This window comes from Colias croceus, chromosome 9 (assembly GCF_905220415.1).
Source record: "Colias croceus chromosome 9, ilColCroc2.1".
NCBI classification, from domain to species: domain Eukaryota; kingdom Metazoa; phylum Arthropoda; class Insecta; order Lepidoptera; family Pieridae; genus Colias; species Colias croceus.
Genome location: NC_059545.1, coordinates 987,730 through 1,012,951, shown reverse-complemented (window position 1 = coordinate 1,012,951; position 25,222 = coordinate 987,730). Strand labels below are relative to the sequence as shown.

Here is a 25,222-nt window from a genome sequence, read left to right as displayed (position 1 = left end):
CGCAGATTGATATTTTCTTAGGATATTTGTTATCCAATAGATTTATAGGACTTTTAAGAACATAATTAAAAATTATCCTCTTGAAAACACACAATTTATATTTATTTTGATAGAAATATTATTTTCATGATTGATGTCAAATGTCAAAAAAGTAAATAAAGAGGTTGCCATACATGGAATTTTGGATTCCATGAATATGTAATTAATAGAACATTAATTAAACGATTGATATAAAAAATATCCAATTTGATTAAAATTAAATTAACTGCCATGTTTTTTTGTGCATAAAATTTGCTTTTTTTATATGCAATTGCAATTGTAATAATGCGAAAATTAATATAACTAATTTTAATTTACTATCTATTCCCTAAAACTAAGCTGTTTAGGACCGTTTTTGTTCTTAGTATATATTAATGACCTACCTTATTATTTGCAGGATATGTGTGAAATAGTACTGTTTGCAGATGATACCTCATTAATATTTAATGTGGATAGACATGACACAAATGTTGACGAAGTAAACTCTGCTCTTTTACGCATATCCAATTGGTTCACTGCTAATAATTTATTATTAAATGCAAAAAAAACAAATTGTGTTGAATTTATCCTTCCAAATGTAAAAAAGGTGAAAAGGGATATTATTTTAAACGGGGAGGTATTATACCCTGTGGATTCTACTGTTTTTCTTGGTTTGACACTAGATGAGAAGCTACAATGGGGGGCCCATGTTGCCACCACCGCTGCTAAGCTTAGTTCAGCTGCATATGCAGTTCGAAGAATAAGGCATCTCACCGATGAAGACACGGCTAGATTGGTTTATTTTAGCTACTTTCATAGCATTATGTCCTATGGAATTCTGCTATGGGGCAGGGCTGCAGATATAGAAACTATATTTATATTACAGAAAAGAGCCATACGCTCTATATATAATTTACGTGCTAGGGACTCACTAAGAAATCTCTTTAAGAATACTGGTATCCTCACAGTACCATCACAGTATATATTTAATAATATTTTATATGTACACAAAAACGCAGACTTACACACAAGAGTAGGAGATAGACACCGTTATGGCACAAGGAACCGAAATAAAATTGAAATGCCATTTTACCGGTTAGCTAAAGTTAAAAATTCATTTATGGGCCAAGGTATACTTTTTTACAACAGAATTCCTCATAGTATTAAAGAGTTTAGTAGTGCTAAATTTAAAAATTATGTAAAAAACGTATTAGTTCAGAGAGCCTATTACAGCATTAAGGAATATATGGAAGATAAAAACCCATGGAGGGTTGTCGCGTAAAAACCACAGGACAGTTCTTTGGCATATTATGATATATACGTACAGTTACTTACATATTTTGTAAAATTAAATTGTAATACTGAAATGATTTAAAAGAGCAACTATGGAGTTTCTTGCCGATTCTTCTCCATAGATACTGCTTTCCGAATCGGTGGTAAATGTTAAAAATATGTATATTGACGTTTCAAAAGTGCTTCTCGAAGAAGTCTAATTGAATAAATAAATGTTTGAGTTTGTTTGAGTTTGAAGCTAAATTTCTTGGAAAAAGAACACTAAATTTTTTAGGTCTATACTATAGTTACTGATTGGTTACTGATAATCGTTAGTTACCGACCGATTTCGGTCGATATCGATGTCGATTAGTGTCGAGACTACGCCTAGGCTACAGAATAGTTTCCTTGCTAAAAAATAAATATCTAGATGTCATAGAACAAAACGTATCTTCTTGAATATATTTAAAGAAGCCGTTTTTATTTTGAAGTGAAACTTTTTTAGGCGCGTTGAGAGTAAAATGTCAAGGTCGCGTCATGGCATTACCGTCACTTCATGGCACAAGGCGGCGATTTTTATATCTTTGAATCTTATCCAAGAAGTTTCACTTCTGACACGTGTGCTCGGCACACACGATAATTTTTTAAACAAAGATTAAAACGTTATTATGGCGTTAAAAATGAAGATAACTACCTATACTTTGTACTCCACAAGTACCTAATATCAACAAGAAGCAGACAGACACCTCATAGAAGTAAATAAAAAAGTAAAAGTTCCTTTTTTTACGAACATTATTATAACATTCCCATAGTTTACAAATTTCACAATTATCAACGGGTAAAAGCGAAATACTAATACTACTGTAATACCCAGTATAGTATTATAACTGTGGTAATACGTGGTTCGTTGAAAAATCAATGATCTGGAACAGATTGTAATCGGTCACGACTAATCCCGTGGTGGATAAATGACTTTATCAATGAATTGTATAGAGAGTAAGCTATTGTATTCATATATATTTTATGACTTGGGAACTTTTGAATTCATGTAGTTTATGTAGGATGTAATTGTATTGTGAAGGTGCTAGGTTGTCGCCGCATTACCTTACTTATATCTACCTCGAACTTATTCTCGAACTTAAGGCTTACCTACTTGATTAGTATAGAATATTTGTTTAGACATTAATATACTTGATATTTTTATTGTTTCACTTATTTTGTAGCAAATAGGTCGTTTTAAAAGGTATTACGAGCCGATACAATGTTCATAAGCAGGCTTTTGGACAAAATATAACTTAATATAATGTGATACGCTTTTTTTAAAAATAACGAACTCAAAAATACTTAATTGGTGAAAGTTAATTTTATTTCTCTAGCAAAAAAAAATATATCAACCTTTTACTAGTCGTATAATATACCCTTATTTGCTTATAATTAATCAATCCAATATATCAAATACTATTTATTATATCATTCTGATTGGATTCATATCGCAAGGAGGAAATTATCCAATAACTTTTTATATTTTAATGTTTCTCCATATACAGTATAGTTGCATACTGAAGGAAGTTACCATATTGATAACTAAAAATGTTGACTATCATTTATTACGGTTAATATAATTATGGAAAGTACCTATCTTGTTTAATTTCCGTTATGTCATTTATTTATAGTTTTATATTTCTGACCGCCTCCTCGGTACAGTGGTTGACGCGTGAGCGTAACACCGAGGGGTCCTGGCCCCTGGGTTCGATTCCCGGTGGAGACGAAGAAAAAAAATGTCTTGGTCTGGTAGGACACAGAAGGCTGATCACCTACTAGTCCCTAAAGAAAATCGATCGGTGAAACAGATGTATAATGCATCTGCCCCTTACCCCACTAGGACAAACATACATTATTATAAAGAGCTACCTACATTGAATTTCTTCCGAGTGTGTTATGAGCCAAGCTACCTACTGCAAAAATATTTTAATATTTCATGTTATGCAGTGAAATAAAAATAGAAATATTAAATCCTTTTACCTTATAAAAATCGATCTCAAATGAATGCTTCGAAAATTAGATTAAAAAAAATGTGTGCGTGTACACGTAAGAAGTGAAACTCCTTTATGACCTTTTTTTTAAAAACATAATTTACTATAATATTATGCAACTTTACAGAAATACGTCGAATCACGCGTGGTAGGGATAAGAAAAAGATGGCGCGTAACGGAAAAATGTCACGCGTAACAAAAAAATGTTACACTAATTTTTTTTCCAACCCCTATAAAGAAATTTCACTTCAATAATGTAATTTCCAATTTAAATTCATTTCAACAACTTTATATCTAAGAACTAACAGAAATACTTATCATGCAAAATAACGATAATAATTATCTTTGACTCGTTCTGCAAACTAGTCCGAAAAAACTATATTACGATTTCAAGCATGCAAAATTCATATTTTAATATTCACTTAACAAAAAAATTGCAATATTAAAATTATCATTCATACCCTTTAATAAGCGGGTGGATATTTAGTAATAATGAACTTTGACATACCTAATAATTCAAAATGACAAAAAATACGGTAGGGTAAGTTAATGGGACAAACTACTTGTAAAATTAATCATGCTTCTTCCCTTTCATTGTCATTTGTTGGTAAACTCTTCTATAGAAAGCTTTGTATCTAATAATATACATTGGAGTATATTAGATCTCTAAGCAAAGGATTAATGATAACAACTTATTTTGCGTTCGCAAAGGGATGATATGATCTGAATTTTTTGAGGTGAAAAATTGTTGATGCCGAGTCTGGTAACACTTTTGTGTGGTATTGTGGTATGCTTTTTGAAGTGTTGTATTATTATAGTGCACTATGTAATAATATTATATTGAAACATAGTCTTATCTATACTAATAGCATAAAGAAGATAATTATGCGACTAATGTATTGCAATGTCATAATTATTATAATTTTTATTTAAGTTTTGCTCTATTATTAGAAAGAGGAAAGACGATTTTTTAAATATTTATTAGGTACGGGTAAACTCAAAAGCTCAAAGGTTTTTGGAAAGCCAGTCACAAATATAATACAACATAATTTCTAAATGACACATTATTGTAAATTCTAGAAGGCGTTTATTTTTCCGAAATAAAAAAAAACCTGAAATTAAAAAAAAATGTTATGCACTAAATTTATAGACTGTCCAAATTCATAACGTGATGCTGTATCTGGGTGAAAAAAACATATTTTACGTTCCTCATAATCAAGTTAATCATTTAAATGGCGGAAAAAAATGTTAGCATACGGCGATTTATTAGTATGGCGTGTAATAATTAGATTGTAACATTTCAAGTCAGACACGTACATATTTTATTCGATACAAATCCGATTAAAAATCGTTTCGATTTGAATAATCTTTGCAAACTTACCATTTCGAATAAAGCGATGACTCATTGGTTGATATTTGTATAATCGTTTTAAAAACGAACGACTTAAATGAAAATGTTGAAAAAATTGTAGATTCTCAAACGTCTGTCCAATGACACCTTGAATATAAATAAATATAAATACATATTTATTATTTTTAAAAATTATTACACCACAATACAGATATTTTTGTATTTTTGAACAACCACCAAATCACCAAATTAATAACTCCAAATTTAAATGTATTTTTAACCAATAGAAAGTGAAAAGAAACTGGGAGAATTACTTGCTTATATTGTCTAGTGTTAGTACTACAATACCTACGATACGATTTAAATAAAATCTGAATAACAGGCTGTATTCTATAGATTAAAACCTTATACATAATAAGGCTCTACATATACTCGAAAAAGCAAAAATATACACGCAAAGATTCCAAAAAACACTGCGACTTTTCACCTCCACCGTATAACAGGCCTTAAATCAGTTAGTTCTGTAAATTGTAATTTAATGTAAATTTTATTGCTATTTATTGTCCAGATGCGAACCTCCCACAGTCCAGTTACTTAGAGAAATGTATCAACAGTTATTTCGTTAAATCTATACTAATATTATAAAGCTGAAGAGTTTGTTTGTTAGAACGCGCTAATCTCAGGAACTACTGGTTCGATTTGAAAAATTCTTTCGGTGTTAGATAGCCCATTTATCGAGGCTATAGGCTATATATCATTATGCTAAGACCAATAGTAACTAGTATCAAATAAATCACCAATAAGACTCTCTTGTTTAAGCCTTAAAATATTAACGTATAAATAAAAATATTATAAGGAAATCTATTAAATTAGATTAATATTCGAACTACTTAAAGCTGTGATAAGAAATTAATAATCACATTAATAACAAATTATATGTCAAATGTTTTATGTTAATTCATTTTTTTTGCAAAATGATTCGTTAAAATTCAATTTTTGTTACTAAATTATACAGATAGGAAAATGATTTTGGATCAACACTTATTTTTTATAGAGCAATTTTAAGTATAAAATTATAAAAAAAACAATTATTTCAAAATTTCCGAAGCGTAAAAAACTTTTTGAAAATACCACATGGAAAAAAGCAGTGGGATAGCACCACTTATTAATACCCAATAAAAAATATCATCATATTCTTGAATTTTATGAATACAAGAGTTGAATCGAATGGAATAAATTAATAAACAGACTGCAATGCTCTTAATTTTTCAAACAATAAAATAGTTTCAAATAAAAAATTAATCTACAAAAGTCAACCCAAATACTTACAAAAAAGAAACTCAACAACTCTCGAAAAGCTCTTCCCTTATAATTCATGCTAAACTATTGTCTTCAAATAATTTATTACTTAAAAACCAGTTTAATTGACTTCTGGTCGGTATATTATTGTTCACATAAGTGGTGTTATTTCACTATAATAGTTAACCCTTGCAATGTTCCAACCGGTTTGGGGTCATTGTGACACTTATGAATAATTTGATTGTAAGGGTTAGATGTGGTATGTTCTGACCGATTGGGGAAGTAGAGTACCTACTACAGATTATATTATTATAATACCTAAAAGAGGTATTATTTTGAAATATAGATAAGATGTGAATATTTTAGTAGCTCTATCAAGTTCTGAGCTATCAAATATTGCGTATTTCTAGTAAATTGTATTGTATATAAAGCTTGCAGATGTCAAAGAAGTAAACTAGAAATGACAAGTACCTAGAGGATGAGGTATATTTTGCAAGTTTGTCTGTTTATTTGTGTGACTTAATCTATAAATAAACTGAATCAATTTTGAAAACGACTAGATGCGACCATCATCATTCCTTCGTGTCATGAGAAAGTAGACAAAAATGTTAAAAATATATTGTTTTTATTTATAATCTCCAGCTGGGATGCATTAGCAATAACACGAAATACCATATCCTCCAACGCCCACACACGTCAAAAGCTTTCCAAATATTTGTCAGTCTGGATAAAAGCAACAATGACGCCGCACAATTGCACTTATGTGATCTCGAAAGCTCATTCAGTACCGTGTCAAAATGTGTCATTTTTTGACCCGTTGCAACTGACGTGCGTAATAACCGTACGACGCGACGGCGCGAGGGGGGTTAAAATTATTTTCACTGTATTGTACTGTTTTTTCACTTGTAGGGATATAATTTTTGTATGGTATTGGAAGTTTGGTTTTTACTGGGATGTTATATGCGTGATTTTAAAATGATTTTATTTTATTATATATTATGTAGGTATATTATGGTGTTGTGACTTTATTGTTAAAGAATTTTATTTTTGCACTGAAAAACAAAATATTATACATCATTTTTTAAATATCATATGTTCTATTATATTAAAAATCTGTTTTACCTGATTCCGAACCCGCGACGTTTTGATTGAAGTTCAACGTAACCAATGCGCCACCACTTCTCATTACAACTTTACGTGCTCATAAACTTACTATAATTACAAAATCCACTTTCAAATAACGCAGTAATCGTAATTAATTTGTAAGTTGTAAAGTGAACAAATTAAGAGGCAATCTGTCGATCAATCATCGATTATTTAATTGAAGTAATGATTTATTTTATGATTATTTCCGCAAAGAAGTGAGGAGATTAAAGGTTGCTCTACTTGCTTTTCCCACGTATCAAAATATTATTACGACTGGCGTGTGAATGGTGTGTTCTATATTCCACTAGTGATTGGTGCTTAAAACATAGTTTTCATTTGTTTGACCTTACACGACTTTTACTATCCTATAGTTTTTCTACCAAAATTAATTGTATGATTGACAATTACAAACTGCTTTTTATTAGGATAGCATAAATCAGTTACTATAATGTTAATGCCATTTAATTTGAATTGAAAGAAAGCATGCGCATTTTTCATGTAATATCTATAAAATAAAGAAACATTCCAAATCAAAATACAAGTAATCTTAGTTCTTTTAAAACGGCTTATTAAGTGTAATCGTCCAAGCATATCGACTACACCTTAGCAAAACCGTTTGACTCAACAATTATTTTACGTATTCCTTTTCAATACAAAATACCAAGACCGGTGTGACTTCACAGATTATTTTCACACAAAATAATCAACCATTATCTCCAGATCCAAGTGGAACAAACCATTGTAACTGATCAGTAATGGCCTTATAATAGAAGCAAGGCGATTCTAATGAGTGTTTTGGACACATGTAATCATAATCTTTGCTAATGTGCACTCAGCTTAGTTTTATGGCCGAATAATAGATTTCGTAAATATATAATTTATGAGTGTGGGTAGAAATTTGCAGATCTGATTTTAATAGCCATTATTAAGAGAAAAATGAATGAACTGTGTGTGGTCTCTTATTTAAATAATAAAAAGTTGCAGACTAATATTTATTAGTAGGATATTTTTAAACTAAAATAATAAAGAATAACAATTATACTTTTGTGGGGCAAGATACTTTACTAGGTATACTTTTGTAATAAATGTACGTAATTAATCACTTTCAATTAGGTATGTATTTTTAATAGCGAATCCTGGAGTATAAACTTTAAACTTCATCATCATCATCAGCCCATATACGTTCCCACTGCTGGGACACGGGCCTCCTATAGGTAAGGGTACAGGCTATAACATTAAAAATAATTATATTAAAATATATAATCTTATTGCATCCATACTTTTTCACTTCATAAAAAATAAACCGTAAACAAATCTAGAATGTCTTCAACTAATTGCACTAAAAATACTTTAAATTACGAAATTTCAATGTACATACACACAAACAGCATTTATTACTAATATTTATTATTTAAAACAAAACTACAGTTATCTGAATATCTAGTAAGTCACTGACTAGCCAGTAATAAGGGACATTAATTACTCTCGCATGTACATACGTGTAATGTATTTAATAATGCAATGTATCTTTGAATGAGGCCGCAGGAAATGTCAGTGGAACAATCTAGTTTATTTATATATCTAGTTGAATAATTTAACTGCATCATAAAGTTCCTCATATTCTTCTTATCACAAAAAGAACGTGTCTACCGGACACACGTGTCAGAAGTGAAAATTTTTTGGCAAGATTCAAAGATACGAAAATCGTCGCCTTACTCCATTACGTGACGGTATTGCTATGACGTGACGGTATTATCGCGAGCTTGAAATTTTACTCTCAACGCGCCTAAAGAAGTATCACTTTAAAAACTTTTTTTATACAGTTATAGGTACACCTACTCTTTAAAACAAATTGAATAATTTAATAAACCACAACTTATTCATAGATAACGTAAGCTACAGAGAAGGATCGGTAACATACTATTTACTCTTTTATATATAAACATTCGGTTAAACAATACATGTATGAATTACTACTCAATTACTCATACTCTTTGAGATATTATGTATCCATACTAATATTATAAATGCGAAAGTAACTCTGTCTGTCTGTCTGTCTGTTACTCAATCACGCCTTAACTACTGAACCAATTTGCATGAAATTGGGTATAGAGATATTTTGATACCCGAGAAAGGACATAGGCTACTTTTTACCCCGGGACATTGGATAGGTTTTATCCCGGAAATCCCACGGGAACGGAAACTATGCGGGTTTTTCTTTGAAAACGCGGGTAAAGCCGCGGGCGGAAAGTCTATGATACTGCAGTTGAAATCATCTAGTTAAAATAAACTACTTCTATACAGTCTCATAATATTAACAGCGGCAAAGCTTCAGAGTTTAGCGATTTATATCAAAATCAATCATTAATCTGATCATTACATCGTGAAACTTAATACACATAAATTGATATCGTATTAAAATATAAAAGGCAATAATTCGAAAGCAAATTAACTCATCCCTAGTAAGGATCATAAAATAACCATTTTCACATAAGGCGATATTAAATTCGTAGTTAATATCCAACTAAAATTTATACGTATATTCCGTAAGTTGGATTTTGCTTGCATTTTATGACAACATTAATATAGAGATAGCATCAGAAATGAAATTTTGAACTCATTAAAACTAATTAAAATAAATAAAAATATTTTTTATTATCTTTAAATTGTATACAAAACGTATTTTATGGGGTATTTTAAAACTCGTAAAATATTAAACAAGGTAAATCTATTCAACTGTTTAAATGCCCATTTCATAAATGTATTAATTGGTGATCCGTATTTAAATTAGATTCTTTAAATGATAATGAATAAATTAAGATACAATCAAGAGTTAATTTTGAAATGTTTTTCTTCTATTTCATTGTTCTACCAATAAATAGTTAACCAATAATTTAGAGACATCAATAAATAACACGCGATTAGATGATATTTTTGTTTTTAATAATAAACATAGTATTCAAACTAATTCCAGCCTTGGAAATACTTTCAAAAATTTGCTTATGAAAATTATTTGTTCTAAAAAGTTATGTATTTTTTAGTAAAAACTGACTTACCGCCCGCGGCTTCACTCGCTTTGCCTAAAACCTAATAAATTATATACTAAAAACTTTCTCTTGAATCACTCTATCTATTAAAAAAAAACCGCATCAAAATCCGTAGCGTAGTTTTAAAGATATAAGCATATAAAGGGACATAGGGACAGAGAAAGCGACTTTGTTTTATACTATGTAGTGATAATGAATAAAAAGTATCTTTGGACACTTGTTCCAATAACACGGGGATTGCCTGATGACCCTTAATGATTCATATTATTTAGGAAAATAAAACTATTGTTTATTTAAAATGAAAACATCATATCCCTCCCACTATAAGCTTTAACACAAGGAAACTCCATAAAGTTTCCCAAGAAAAACATTTGAGGCTTGACAACTGCGTTTTCTAGTTTTACCACTGTTTTACGATCGAAGAAAGTGAAGTTTTGAATAGAATTTTACGATCGCGTCATAGCCATGTATTGTGGAGTCTCTAGAAATTACGTACTTACCGGTCCAAGTTGAAATGACTTTGTGATGAAATGGACCTTTGAACTCGTTAAGGGCTAATAAGGAAAAGTGTTTGTAATCTTGGTGGTGGCCATTTTGACAGCTAATTGTAGATATATTGTTGATGTTTTGTAGTTTGCTACACTGATGTACTTAGTTAGTTATGTTATAAGGATATGGATACATAGTTATTTAAGGAAGAGTTTAATAAATGAGTTTATTAAAGTAATATAATATTATGTCACTTAAATCTGAAAGTAATTATATAATTTGACGTAGATCGTCGTCTATCTCGAGATATATATCTATTATCTACATAGACAGCTGAATATATAAAGTTCTCGGGTATAAAACAGTGGAAGTATTCTAACAGTAGTTATTCTTATGATCACAATTTTGAAAAATAATACTTGTAACAAACATATCATTTTATTTTTTGCTTCATCAAATTATGGATTGTCGACGAACGGCCTTGAAAGTCAATTTTTTTATTTATTTACAACACTACTTGCAACGTCTAATAAAGCCGCGTATCCATTTGAACAAAATCATATTAATCAACAATCTATACGTTAACTTAATATTATTTCCAAATGTCACAAATGTATCCACAGCTTTATATTATGCTAATCAATCGGAGCGCACAAAAAAGCGCTAAAGTGCTTTCGTTCGAATTAACTCATCTGACGTAGAATGTTAGGAATTTTGACGTGTAAAGTCAACGCGGATGTCAGCGCTTGACAGCGCTGGATGACGGCTTGTCAGTTGTAACGATGAGGCTAGAGTTCACGGAGTGATTTAAATTGGAACAAGACTTGAGGTAAGAAAGATAATGTAAGTAAATTATCTTTCGAGGTTTGTATAAGAGTAAATATTTTAGTTTTAATGTAATTTTAAGGTAATTTGATGTGAATTACAGCAAGACGTTGCAAATTTTAGCAGTTATCGATGCACTTCAATTTGGTCACTTCTTTAAAAGATCACGTACACGTTATTCTCAATTTAATAAATTATTTTACTGTTATTTTTACTATATGGAAGAAACGTAGATCTATTATTCTATACAGAATCCTATTCTATCTATACTAATATTATAAAGCTGAAGAGTTTGTTTGAACGCGCAGAAACTAATAATTCGATGTGAAAAATTCTTTCGTTGTTAGATAAATAGCCCATTCATCGAGGAAGGGTATATATCATCACGCTAAGACCAACAGGAGCGGAGCCACACGGGTGAAACCGCGGAGCGCAGCTAGTCTAATGATAACTTTTATTCTCCTTAATTAACTACGAGATACTTCCACTAACATAAACTTTCATTCTTCCCTTTATTCAATCTTATTTTAAAACTCCTAAAAGTAATTTTATTATTAAATCCGTTTTACCGTATTTATATAGGTAAGTTTATTTTAAAACTGCTTCTAGAAGCTTTATAATCAACTACGTTGCCAAACTAATTTCACAAGTAACACACATCACAAAAGTTGAAACAATTTAAAATGGAGTGAATTAGAAGCGATCACTCTTGACTACGGGTCAGATCTTGACCCGCGCGTGTCGTGTGAAACTGGACCGATATAAATAGTCCATAATTATATTTTGCTTCGTTTCTTTTGGGTCCGACTGCGCTAGAAAAAGGTGCTATGGTTTTTTTGTCACGTAATGATAAATGTATATTTGTATGCTATGATAAAGGTCCATATTATAAGATTGACACTTTACAAGTTTTCAAAAATGATCTTCATGGTTGGTTGTTGTTGCCTTTTTTTATAAGTACTTGAATCGGAAAATCGAGTGGAGCATAATTATTTTCAATAAGCTTGTTACAGTGCAATGTCTGGGATTATTCATTTTTTCGTAAGCATGTAGAAATCATAATTTTTTTTTCACAACACTAGTAAAAGCACATTTTCAGTAGGTACCTATATCATACATACTCAACATGCTTACATTATCCTCGTTAGGTACTCTATAGTACTACCCAGAAAAACGTTAAATAAAAAAAAAAAAACAAAATAAAGTAGCATACACAATACACATGTGACGTAACCACAAATATTAGTCCAAATCTTGACCGGGCTAATAAAATATTATCTATGTAAATCGAAATTGTGAAACGCTTTTAGGCTGTTTACATACTAAGCGGTTGTTTTGATTTGTTCATTCAACTGTGGTGTTGAAATTAAAATGTATCGATTATTGTGTAGGATGTATAGTAATGTTTTTATTATATACTAGCTTACCGCCCGTGGCTTCGCTCGCTTTAAACGATTTGAGATTTAAACTATCCTATCTCTCAAGTTGGATCAAACTGCACATGGTGTGCGAATTTTATTATAATCGGTTAAGTGGTTTAGGAGTCCATTGAGGACAAACATTGTGACACGAGATTTATATATATAATATATATATATAGATGTGTATTGTGTATAGACCATTTCATAAGAATTTTGTTTACTATAAGAAAATGTGAAATTTTTCCTATATGTTTAAACTTATATTTTTTTCAAACTGAATAGATAATATATAGAAAATTACTCACCACAAAATATAACGCTAACATTATTTTTTTTTATTTACCAATTACCTAATACTAAAAATAAAATAAATTATCTTTCCTTCATTTTTCAAATTTTCTTTCCCTAATTAATACGAAATTTTAAACATATTTTACATAACATAACAACACACCCTATATTCATAATTTTTATTAAAAAGCACATGTTAACCTTACCTCAATACTGATGCCATACAGTCATAGTAACTCGATACTTCAAGATAAAATCGTTAAGATACATCCAATTAGATACCTCAGGCATTTTGATGAGCATTCCTCCACATTAAGTATAATTTAATAATATGTTTGATAATGCTTCCATTTATTTTAAAACATAAATTATTCTACTAATTAAAAAAATCGTAATGTATTGAAGATAATGTTTAATCTATGATCTTGTATTTAGTCTAAAACTCAAAAACATGTTTAAACTCATGAAATTATTGTATTGTCTCTAATCCTTATCCCTTCTTTATTGTAGGTGCGGTTTCAAGTTTGAATTTGAATTTCTCAAAATACATAATATATAATATAACTTATAGTATTTGGCTGCTATGCCAAATATCTATATCTATTACCACTATATTCAATTCGAAATAAACAAAACAATTCATTCAATATCGAAATATTATCTATTTAACGATTTGGATAAAAAATATACTAAGTAAAAAAATATAAAAAAATATACTAATTATGTCGCTCTGAATTTATTTTTTTGGTTATGTATACTTCATAGCAGCTGTGCCCGCAGTGCTCAGCTCTTGTTGGTCTTAGCGTGATGATAATTGCCTACAAGCCTTCCTCGATAAATGGGCTATCTAACACCGAAATAATTTTTCAAATTGGATCTGTAGTTCCTGAGTTTATCGCGTTCAAACAAACAAACTCTTCATCATCATCATCATCAGCCCATATTATACGTTCCCACTGCTGGGACACGGGCCTCCTATGAGGGTACAGGCCATAATCCACCACGCTGGCCAAGTGCGTGTTGGCGGATGACACATGTCGTCGAACTTTTTAATTCTTCGACATGTCGGTTTCCTCACGATGTTTTCCTTCACCGTTCGCGCAGTGGTGATGTTACAACATGCGCAGATAAATTGAAAAATCAATTTATTTCCTGCGCGCTCGCCTGGTCTCGAACCTCGGACTTATCGATTCGAAGTCCGAGGTCTCACCACTGAGCCACCACTACTTTTAACACTCTTCAGCTTTATAATATTAAGTATAGATTTAATATCTAGATGTTTATTTTGATGAAATCATGGCACAATTAAATAACATGTAAATTTTATTCTTAACGTTAATGGAAACACAAGTTAGAGTTGCTAATTAGTTTAATATATTCATAGCTCTTAATTATGTTTTAATTTGGTTTTTAACAAATAAAATTATACCGTGCCTTTGACATCATGAAGAAAATTCATTCGTTAGGCTGATTACAGAGCTTGACCGACCGTCAGTGCGTACCGTCGGTCCTGACGATACGCATCAACAATAATTATTGTATGACTATGACACTAATGCGCATGACAATACGCGTGCGTATGGTCGGTCTAGCTATGAACGGTTTTATGAATTTCCATACATATGACAAGCGCGACTGACGTACGCACTGACGGTCGGTCAAGCTCTGCAACCAGCCTCAGGCATTTAAATATAACTTTGAGAGATCTGTTTTGATAAGGGGTATTTGCAAATTTTTGAAATTCTTGGAAATTAACTAGCTTTCGACACCAAACTTTGCTCATTTTATTTTTTCTGTTTATGTTGAAGTTTGTGTTAATTTAAAGAATGTTATCATTAGTTATATAATATGATAATGATTATCAAAAAATATACTACGTTATGTTTGTGCTTATCACGAATAAAATCTATCTGCATATCGAATTGAATAAAATATTATATATAAAATTCCCGTGTCACAAAGTTAGTTACCTGCATACTCCTCGAAAACGGCTGGACCGATTCTCATGAAATTTTCTGTGCATATCTCATAAGTCTGAGGATCAGCCAACATCTATTTTTCATATAATAATATGTACCACGGGCGAGGCCGGGGCGGACCGCTAGTTGTAATAAATTTTTAATTTCAGTTCAGTAGTACACTTGTATAAGAGCAACATTATTGAAATTTCCACATAACAAAAAATTTGCAAACTACATAGTTACCTGATTATTTAATAACCACAAATTATATTAAAGATCCTTCGTACATGTGAATCTACTTGTAAATACGCAATAAAAGCCAGCAACATAAAATTTGTTCGTAGAATGTCACAACCGTTGACCGCAGGCGCACCCATACTTTCTAGCTTGATATTTGACGTGTTTTAAGGCTTTTAAACGTGATTTATTGTTATGATTTTAATTATTAAATGCCGTTCGATATAGTGATTAATTAAATACAACAAGAAACAATATTTTTGTAAAGTAAGAAAAAGTCGGTAAAATGTAGAGCCTATTTATTTTAAGCCCACGTTAGGTCCTATATCAAAAATTGATTTTTATTTAATACTAGCTTTCCGCCCGCGGCCTCGCCCGCGTTTTCAAAGAAAAACCCGCGTAATTCTAGTTCCCGAGGGATTTCCGGGATAAAACCTATCCTATCTCTCAAGTTGGATCGAACTGCACACATGGTGTGCGAATTTTATTATAATCGCTTAAGTGGTTTAGGAGTCCATTGAAGACAAACATTGTGACACGAGATTTATATATATTAAAAAATTTATTATATACGTGATGTACGAAACTAAACTGTACAAATTCTGTACAAATATAATTTCTGGATTACTATGGCTACTTTTTCCAACGCAATCGAATGAGACAGGGAAAATACCTAATAAATATAATAAATCCAATAATTTATTAAAATCAAGCTCAAAAGATATTAAAAAAAACGACGTGTGCCGCGGTAAAGCTATTGCATGCTATGCCTCTCCGCCCGTCGGAGTGGGAAGCGTGAGGTTTTTTCGTTACGGAATTTCTCGATTCGGTCCCCGCGCCAAAGGCTCGCGATAGAAGCTATGCAATAGCTTAAAAATTGTTTGGTAATTGGACATTAATTCTTCAAAAACAATTCCGTAATAAATTGAATGATAGAATTCATGAATAGATCGTAGATATAGCACGTGTTTAAATTTATTATTTTAAACCGATTTTAACATAATTTATTCAAATCTCAACCAGACTCATCGATGTACCAAAGCATTGTGTGATTCTTGTATTTAATACAAGTTTTAATCACGTTTTTAATAAAAACAAATAAAATAATTATATACACGTGTTCAAATACACGATTAATAGTAATAATGATGTAACTATTGAATTATTGTACATGTTTATGAGTAATTTAAAACAACAATGTTTGGAGCGTGATCTGAAAATTGTATTTTAATTTACGGGTTGATGAATAAGAAATATCTATCATATTGTAGATGTGCTTTAGTTTTTCTTTTAATAAACTATAACATAAATTTCCAATATGTAATAAACTAGCGGTCCGCCCCGGCTTCGCCCGTGGTACATATTTCGCAATAAAATTCGCCTATGTTCTTTCTCAGGGTCAAAAGATTGTCTGTGCCAAATTTCATCAAAATCGGTCCAGTACTTTATGCGTAAAAACCATAATATTATATTATGTATGTACGGTTTTCACTACAAACCTTTTCTCTTTATAATATTAGTATAGATTAATTGTAATGAATCATTGTTCATAATTCGCTGTGAGAATAAAAGTTTTCATAAGTAAATATTGAAATATGTACATTGTACATACATATCTGGGTGTCATACAAAACTCAACTACTAGATGGAACCGTTGGATTTTCAATCGTTTTCGCATTGAAACGTGTACAAATACGCAACGCATCCCTACAAAATATTTTCGCTTTCACAGCAATAGCATAGACTAATAAAATTGTCGATACATTTTATTACTGCAATAATATAATAAAGTTTATTATTAATCCAATTGTCTTAACCTATGATGCAATACTCATACATTCGATCGATTTCTCAAAACCAAAACCTAGTCTACTAATAACAATAAAAATATCTATATAAATTTATATAAAAAATATCTGTCAATCGGTCTGCTGTGATGTATGTTTATTGATATGAAGATCAATTCTCACGACGATATTCCAAATGTATCATATCATAAAACACCGTTAATACGTCTATCGAAACACCTCGACCGCATGCGGAGTAATTAAATTAGAATTTTCTGTATATACAGCGTGTTCTTTAATTGTTGAAAGGAAAAATCTGAAGGAGTGTGTTTTTTGTACTGATTGTACTTAGCTTTTACATTGTTATTCAGAAAAATCAAATGGATTGTTGTAAAAATGTGTCTAATTGCTAACACTAATATTATAAAGCTGAAGAGTTTGTTCATGTGTTTGTTTGAACGCGCTGATCTCGGGAACGAGTCCGATTTGAAAAATTCTTTCGGTGTCAGATAGCCCATTTTGGAGGAATGCTATATGGGCTATGTATCATCTCGCTAAGACCAACAGGAGCGGAGCACTGCGGGTAAAACTGCGGAGCACAGCTTGTTAAAAATATTTAGACTTTCTTCTTTCTTGTTATGTGCTGATTGCACTTAGCAAACAATAAATAGATACTAACAATACTTTCAATGGCGTACCTATGTCCAACAGTGGACGAAGAAAGGCTGAAGAGAGAGAATGCTTTCAAACCTAAACCACAACTATAAAGAAAATAGTGAAACTTCTTCCGCGGGTGAAACCACGGGGCGTAGCTAGTTATCTGTAGATATAATGATATTAAAAAGCTCGTACAATTTCCCAACTCATTTTTAAACGGTTATTGTATAGCTATAGTAGTATTCTCATACTGAAGTCCCGTGTCCCCTTAGTGGGGTAAGGGGCAGATGCATTATGCATACATCTGTTTCACTGATCGATTTCCTTTAGGGACAAGTAGGTGATCAGCCTTCTGTGTCCTACCAAACCGAGACATTTTTTTTTCTTCGTCTCCACCGGGAATAGAACCCAGGATCTCTCGGTGCTACGCTCACGCGTCAACCACTGTACCAAGGAGGCGGTCATTATTCTCATATTATATGCCAATAATTCGCGATCTTTTAAATTTAACGACATCGATATTTAAACACCATGTATAAGCCGATCGACAATTCCGTCTCAAATCCGTATCATTCCGTGTATTTATGACATGCACTAGATTGTTCTAAATCTTTTCCATTCACGTTTATGTGAGCTTTATTAATTTAATAATTGGGCCACATTTATATTTATGATGATAGGAATTTTGCAATCTTTTTATTTTAAATGGCGGAGCCTTTTTCTTTTGTTATTAATAGTGTTTTGATAAAGATAGTCAAAATCTCAGATTCGTGAAAGTAACTGTGGTTGTGACGTCATTTGTCAAAAAAACGAACTTTACGTTTTCCGTCTATCTTTTTGCGAAATTTGAGCGCGGTTAGTTTTGATCTAGTGAATGAGCCGCTTTTTTGTTTCTTAAAATTTCGTTTCTTAAAATCGTTTTACATAATATTACGAGCATATTGTATGTTTTTATATTATATTCTTACTACATTAATATATTATGCAATGAATGATTACCTAACTTATGTAAATAACCTACTCTTTACCTATAGATAGGGAGGCGAGGTAGCTAAATGGCGTAATTAAACGGCGCCGTCGAGACTTATCAAAATAGATAGATAAAATAATTTCGAAAAGAAAAGCTTCTATGGTAAAAACCATTTTAGCGGTGGGTTTGGCGTGTACGGATTTTCAAAAATGTAAAAAAAAATAGTTACTTGGGCATTCTCGAGCGCGTCAGATATTCATACTACGTATGCCCCAAGTGCCTCTGATAACAACGGTATACTAATCTGCCGGTTTGCGTGGTGGGGCTAGGCATATGAATTCGTCAAAAATGCACAAAAAAAAAAAATTACTCGAGCGCGTCAGATTTTCGGAAGGGGTGTTAAGTAGGCCCCAAGGAAGCTCCCCTTAAAAAAACTGACGATTTCGGCGTGACGATAAGTTACGATGAATTTTTGAAAATGCAGAAAAAAAAAGTCCTTTTGATATACTCGAGCGCGTCAGATTTTCATAGGGGAGGTTTATCTCGGTCTCCTGAAAGCATATTTTCTTAATCTGACAAAAATGTTGGTGGGTTCTCTTAATCTGACCGAAAAAGGTTTGAGAGTTTCTTTTTTTTAATCATCGTTATTTCATATCAATTTTTCTTAACACCCTCAGTTTTCGAGATATACTCAAAAAACCGGGAGTTTGAGTTTTAATGATGCTTCAAGTCAAAAAGTTTTAACTTTGGACAAAAATGTAAAGAGACCTTTTTTGTGTAAAATAAAATTACCTTTTTTGTTTATTCAAACTTTTTTTTTGTAAAATGTATCGTTCGCGACTTATATACTGCAACGCGTTTTTCGGAAGACGAAATGGCTCCTCCAGACTTCCGGTCACGCGGAAACCGGCAGATTTTGTATTTTTAGTAAGTTTTAGATTATATTCTTCAAAATAAAAATAAAAACAATCGCGCTCGAGAATGCCGGATTAACGTTTTTTTTTTACAAGTTCGCGACCCTATAACTTGGCGGCGTCAAGGACTTATCGTCAGATTAGTTAAATTTAGTCTTAAAACACTAAAATCAACCCCCAATATCTTAATCTGACGCGCTCGAGTATTTCAGACTATCGATTTTTTTTTACTAATCTGATCGTCTATCCTGGGCGCGCGTCACTACTTAAAGAGCTAAATAGTTAACAAGGTTGTTCTATTAGGTCTAAGGTATCTCTCATATCTTAAACTGCCACGCTCGAGTATTGCAGAAAATTCCCCTCTTCGCCTCCCTATCTACTAACGAATGATAACTTTGATATATGTACCTATGTTTAAAATTAAGTTTCTCGTGTAAGTGACCTCATGTCTTAAACCTTTAATGTAATCTTTTCAGGATTGAATATAAGAGTCCTTAGTCAAATATTTTTATAATTTAATATACATACCTACTGTCGTTTCTTTTTTTTAAACACATTAAAATTCTTAAAATCGAACACTTACAATATATTTGATTGATATTTAACACTTAACTTCATGTCAAAGTTATATGAAACAGGTAGTCAGTATATAATTTAATCTGTCTAAATTTTTAATCCAAAAAATAAGCACCATTTAGCCCTGTCATCTAATCAGATTTGTATAATTTTTACAAGCAATTAAATTATTTAAATTAACACTTATTTTTTAAACTTTTGATGAGGGTCGACAACACGGAATTATTGTTTTTACTTTTGTTTATATAGGTACCTATATTCAATTATAATTTTAAGAATAATAAAGAATAATAATAAAGAAAGATATTTCATATTTATAAAAAATTACAATTAAAGATAATAATGTTTTGTTAATCACAAGAGATAAACATAAAATAATTATTTTTCAACAAAAACATTTGAACCACTTTCAAATTATCAGAACAAATCCAAAGTTAAAAATAAGAATGCGGCATAGGGGGCACCCCGCTTTCAAATAAAAAAATATCTATTATCGAAAAAAAATATTATCAAAATCAGTTTACGCAGTCAAAAGTTCTGAAGTAGGTATCCCCACAAAAATTTTTGGAGACACTTTTGCTTTGTTGAAAATAAATAAAAAGAGGTTCTTATAACAGTTACAAAATTCCAAACTCTAGTTTGCAATTTAAAGTATAATAAAACAAGCACTAACAAAACATTATAGTAGTTAAAAGTATATTAAACACACATTGTTAGATCGCAATCAATCACGCTTGATGGTGATGCATGCTCGCCATGTTAAAGTTCATTCTAAAATCAATGTTCTTTGCGATACTTAGCTATATTATGATATAAATGTAAATATAATGGCATGTGAATATTTGTATAATGTCTATCAAATGTGAAATAGAACGCTATTATTTTAAGAGCAAATCTTGTTAAAGCTTATAGCGTGCTAAAATTTAATTGATTTTTCAATTTATTGGCATGTTATCAATCCATTAAATGGGTGTTAATTATCTATATAAGTATATATTTAAAATATGTAATTAAGCATTTGGTTTCCATAACTTTGGTTTTAGTTTGGTTTAACAGGCATTTGGTTTCCATAACACAAGTGAAAAGCTTAGAATGGGATCACATCGCGCCGTGTGTGAAAAATGTGTTTAAGTATTTATTTATTAGTTTCAATTGGTAAAGAAAAACATAGTGAAGAAACCGACATGTCAAAGAATCAAAAGTTCGATGACTTGTAACATCTGCCAACCCGCACTTGACCAGCGCGAAGAGAACAAATACGCTTATTTTACACTAAATTTTTAGAGAATATAATTTTATTACATGTAACTAGTAAAACTATCACATCATAATTTTAACACAAATACTTTATTGAGCAAACAAAAATGTGCATTATTCCTTTTTAATAGAGTCCTTTTCTCTTTTAGATATTTAAATATAGCCTTATCATCACTTCACGTTCAATCAACCATTTTTTACTTGAGTTTTACGAACTACAACAAGTTTTCTTGTAGTTTAAGTCATAATGAATGTTAACATAGTCTTGTAGCATAATAAAATTAATTAGATGGTGAACTCAAGCTTATGCTTAAACAACTCAAACATGAATAATAGGCTTATTGTAGAAGTTTTGTCGAAAAATAAGAAGAATGAGAGTTTAAAGGTACACTACTCTGAATTTTATACATAATATTTAATTTTAAATTGAATATGTAGAGACATAACTTTATTATTAATCGAATTTCACTGGAATTAAAAATTTATGACAAAAACATGGACACGAAGTTATTAATATATCGTATTATTAAGATTGTATACGTTAATATAGCAAGCAAATTCATTACATAAAACGAAACATAGCTACTTGTTTTACAACCTAAATAAAAGAAGATGAAATCCGATATATTTTGCAACTTAGTAGATAATGCCCGGAGGCTAGAACATCTTTACTCCTGCGCATGAAAGCTGTATCAGTGACCGCTCCTACGATAGCAATCACCGCCAAATACCAGAATACACGAAATTACAATTTGATAAGCCTACCAGTTTGAAGTCCGGGGGCGTAATGCAATAAAAATTATAGATAAAATGCTGTTTGTTACATTATTATTTCATGAAACTATTTTGGTTTTCGTTTGAGAAGAGACGTCTTCTTTTTGCAATTTGGGAAATAATAATTAAATAAAAATAAATATCAGTGCATTTTAATGTTTTAAGTTATAATAATAAGCCTTTTAATAAAGTAATTTTATATTGACAATTAGCGAATAAGTATATTCAGCGCTGCACTCCCGTTGGAGTCTTTTCTTTATACCTATGCTTCGTAATAATGCTCTCGTCTCTACATTGATAAAATTAAGATATTATTCTATAAAATGACCAATAATTCAAATAAAATAATTGTATGACTATTTTCTGCGTTTTAAGAAGTAAGTTATAGTATAAAAATATATATTAAAGCAATTGTTTATACATTATTAAATTTGATGAACTCTCCTATAAAATCAAGTCAAAGGTCACTAAACCTTTATCTAAGTAAAAATAAAATAGGTCATTTAATGAGCATAACTTGAATATTAATTGTTAAAATCATTAAAATAAATAGGTATATTAAAAGAGAAGTAAAAAAATCATAATCTGATCTAGATTTTTTTACGGAAAATAAACAGCATACAACAATTAGGAGTCTTGTATAAATCTGTTTGTTTAGATACTATCAGCATAGATACACATAAACAATTAAAATTAAAACTTAAATTAAAATTATCAGTAAAAATAAAAAGAAAAACAAGTTCAGATAAAATTCATATCTCTATAAAATTAAACAGCAAAGTTTGAAATGGTAATTCGGGTCAAATAAATATTTTTATTTGTTTGATCTTTAGCCCGAGATTCTGCCCATAAAGCAGGTGACACGCCTACGCAATTTGATTGTAGTACAAGATTATTTTATACCATTTTTATGTAGTGTAGAGCCTCTACATACTTATTTATTGGTTCATCTTTAATATTTCCTAAAAAATTTGTATTATATTTCCTTTAAAATGCATTATTTTTATATTTTATTAAATTATTTGTCAATTTTAATACACAATATTTACAAATAAAAATTGTATCACAATTAATAAAAAAACTCACGGTGATTTTCTCGAAAAACAGCTGACAAAAAACCTCCTTTGTTACAAAAGTTATTGTTTATCACTATTACGATCTCATATTATCACAACACAACCACAATCCGACCACAAAAGTTTGACTAGTTTAAAAAAAGCGCGATTTCGGTACGTCTGCGCACGCGCATCAAATCGTTATTCAAACCGTCTCGAAGCTCACTCGGATGTGGCTCGTATGTGACTGTACAATCTTGCACTTCACCGAAGAAGATACATCTGCCGTCCCGCTCGCACGCCAACCGCTACCTATATCCGTCTCCCTCTTATTATCAGAGGTTAACCCGCGCTCATCTGTCAGTCGACACGCGGCCGTCGGGTGGGAAGGTCGCGTTTACCGTTACTTTCTCCATGCCATAAAACACGGCGTATGCTCCGCTATTTTGTCGTCGCTTCCTCCAATAATGTATTTGAACTATGCAATAATAATTCATTAATTACACTCGCTCCAACTGTATCCCAATAACAATTGGGTCAAAGTTGACATTTACGTTTAGTAAATCAATGCGCGCGTAAAATAGATTGCCAAAAAGGTTATCAGCGACCAATCGGGCGCACGCGAAATGACAAGTAAGCTAGATCATTCGTTTAGATCATCGGCGCGCGGCGCGCGCAGCATATCAGCGATTGGTGTTTTCCGCGCAAGCCCCGCCTGTACCGTTATATGGAGGGGAATGACTGCCCTAAAGAGGGGTTTTGTAGATCACAAAGAGGGGGGATGTGACATATGCCATTTACATCATAATTAATACGGTAGCGTTAACTTTTACACCGTATATTATACAATTATTATTGAGGCAATGCAATGTTTATTGCATGATTAGGTACACTTTGATTCTACATTTGCAATTACACCTAACTAATATTAATGTACCTACGTGTATTCATACATTGAATGCATTAGATAATTATAATAAGCATGCACCTATAGGTATTGTATATTATACATACTACTAATAGTTATGTTTTTAGTACGACACATCTACAAAGTACCATAATTTTCATATAAAATTTAGTTCATTGACCTACATTACTAACTGACCGAAGAAAATACCTAAATAATAAAATATATAGAGATGACTCTACAATTTGTAATAAACGCATTTAAAAGATCCAATATACGCAATACCTATACCGTTGTTTTATTGCATTGTACTAATTAACTAACAAATAATAATGTACGCAATTAATTAATTAAGAATATAAGTTTCTTATATATTATGTAAGCAACTTATCTATACTAATATTATAAAGCTGAAGAATTTGTTTGTTTGAACGCGCTAATCTCAGGAACTACTTGTCCTATTTGAAAAATTCTTTCGGTGTTGGATACCCCATTTATCGAGAAAAGGCTATATTATATCATCGCACTAAGACCAATAGGAGCGGAGCACTGCGAGTAAAACCGCGAGGCGTACCTAGTCATTAATATTTAACACTTTAAAATCAGATCGCCACTGTTATATATTACAAAAATAAGTAATAAAATGATTAAAAAAACGGACATAAGTAAGTATTTTCATAATTCATTATTATAAGCTCCGATGCACACCTATTTCAAAACTAACTGAATATAAATTAAGTACCTACTTACTATCATAGTAATAAACTTTTTGCGTGCATTTTAACATATAATTTCACAGGCAAATAATCAATACCATGTAATAAAACATGAAACCAAACAGTGCGGTTAGTATAAACAGTTTCGAAATGATTCCATGAAATCTAGCACGTTAAGGGACATAAATTAGACATACATATTATTATATGGTATAAAAC

The 25,222-nt window shown here is 31.1% G+C and overlaps 1 protein-coding gene across 1 annotated transcript in view; it reads right to left on the bottom strand.

Moving 5' to 3' along the window:
* Positions 1-23,638, bottom strand: part of LOC123694137 (protein embryonic gonad-like) — a 110,526-nt gene extending 86,888 nt beyond the window's left edge. Inside the window, exon 1 of the mRNA XM_045639456.1 lies at positions 23,412-23,638. The gene's annotated coding sequence lies outside the window, so the exon portion shown is untranslated. The remainder of the gene's footprint in view (positions 1-23,411) is intronic.
* Positions 23,639-25,222: the final 1,584 nt, after the last annotated feature.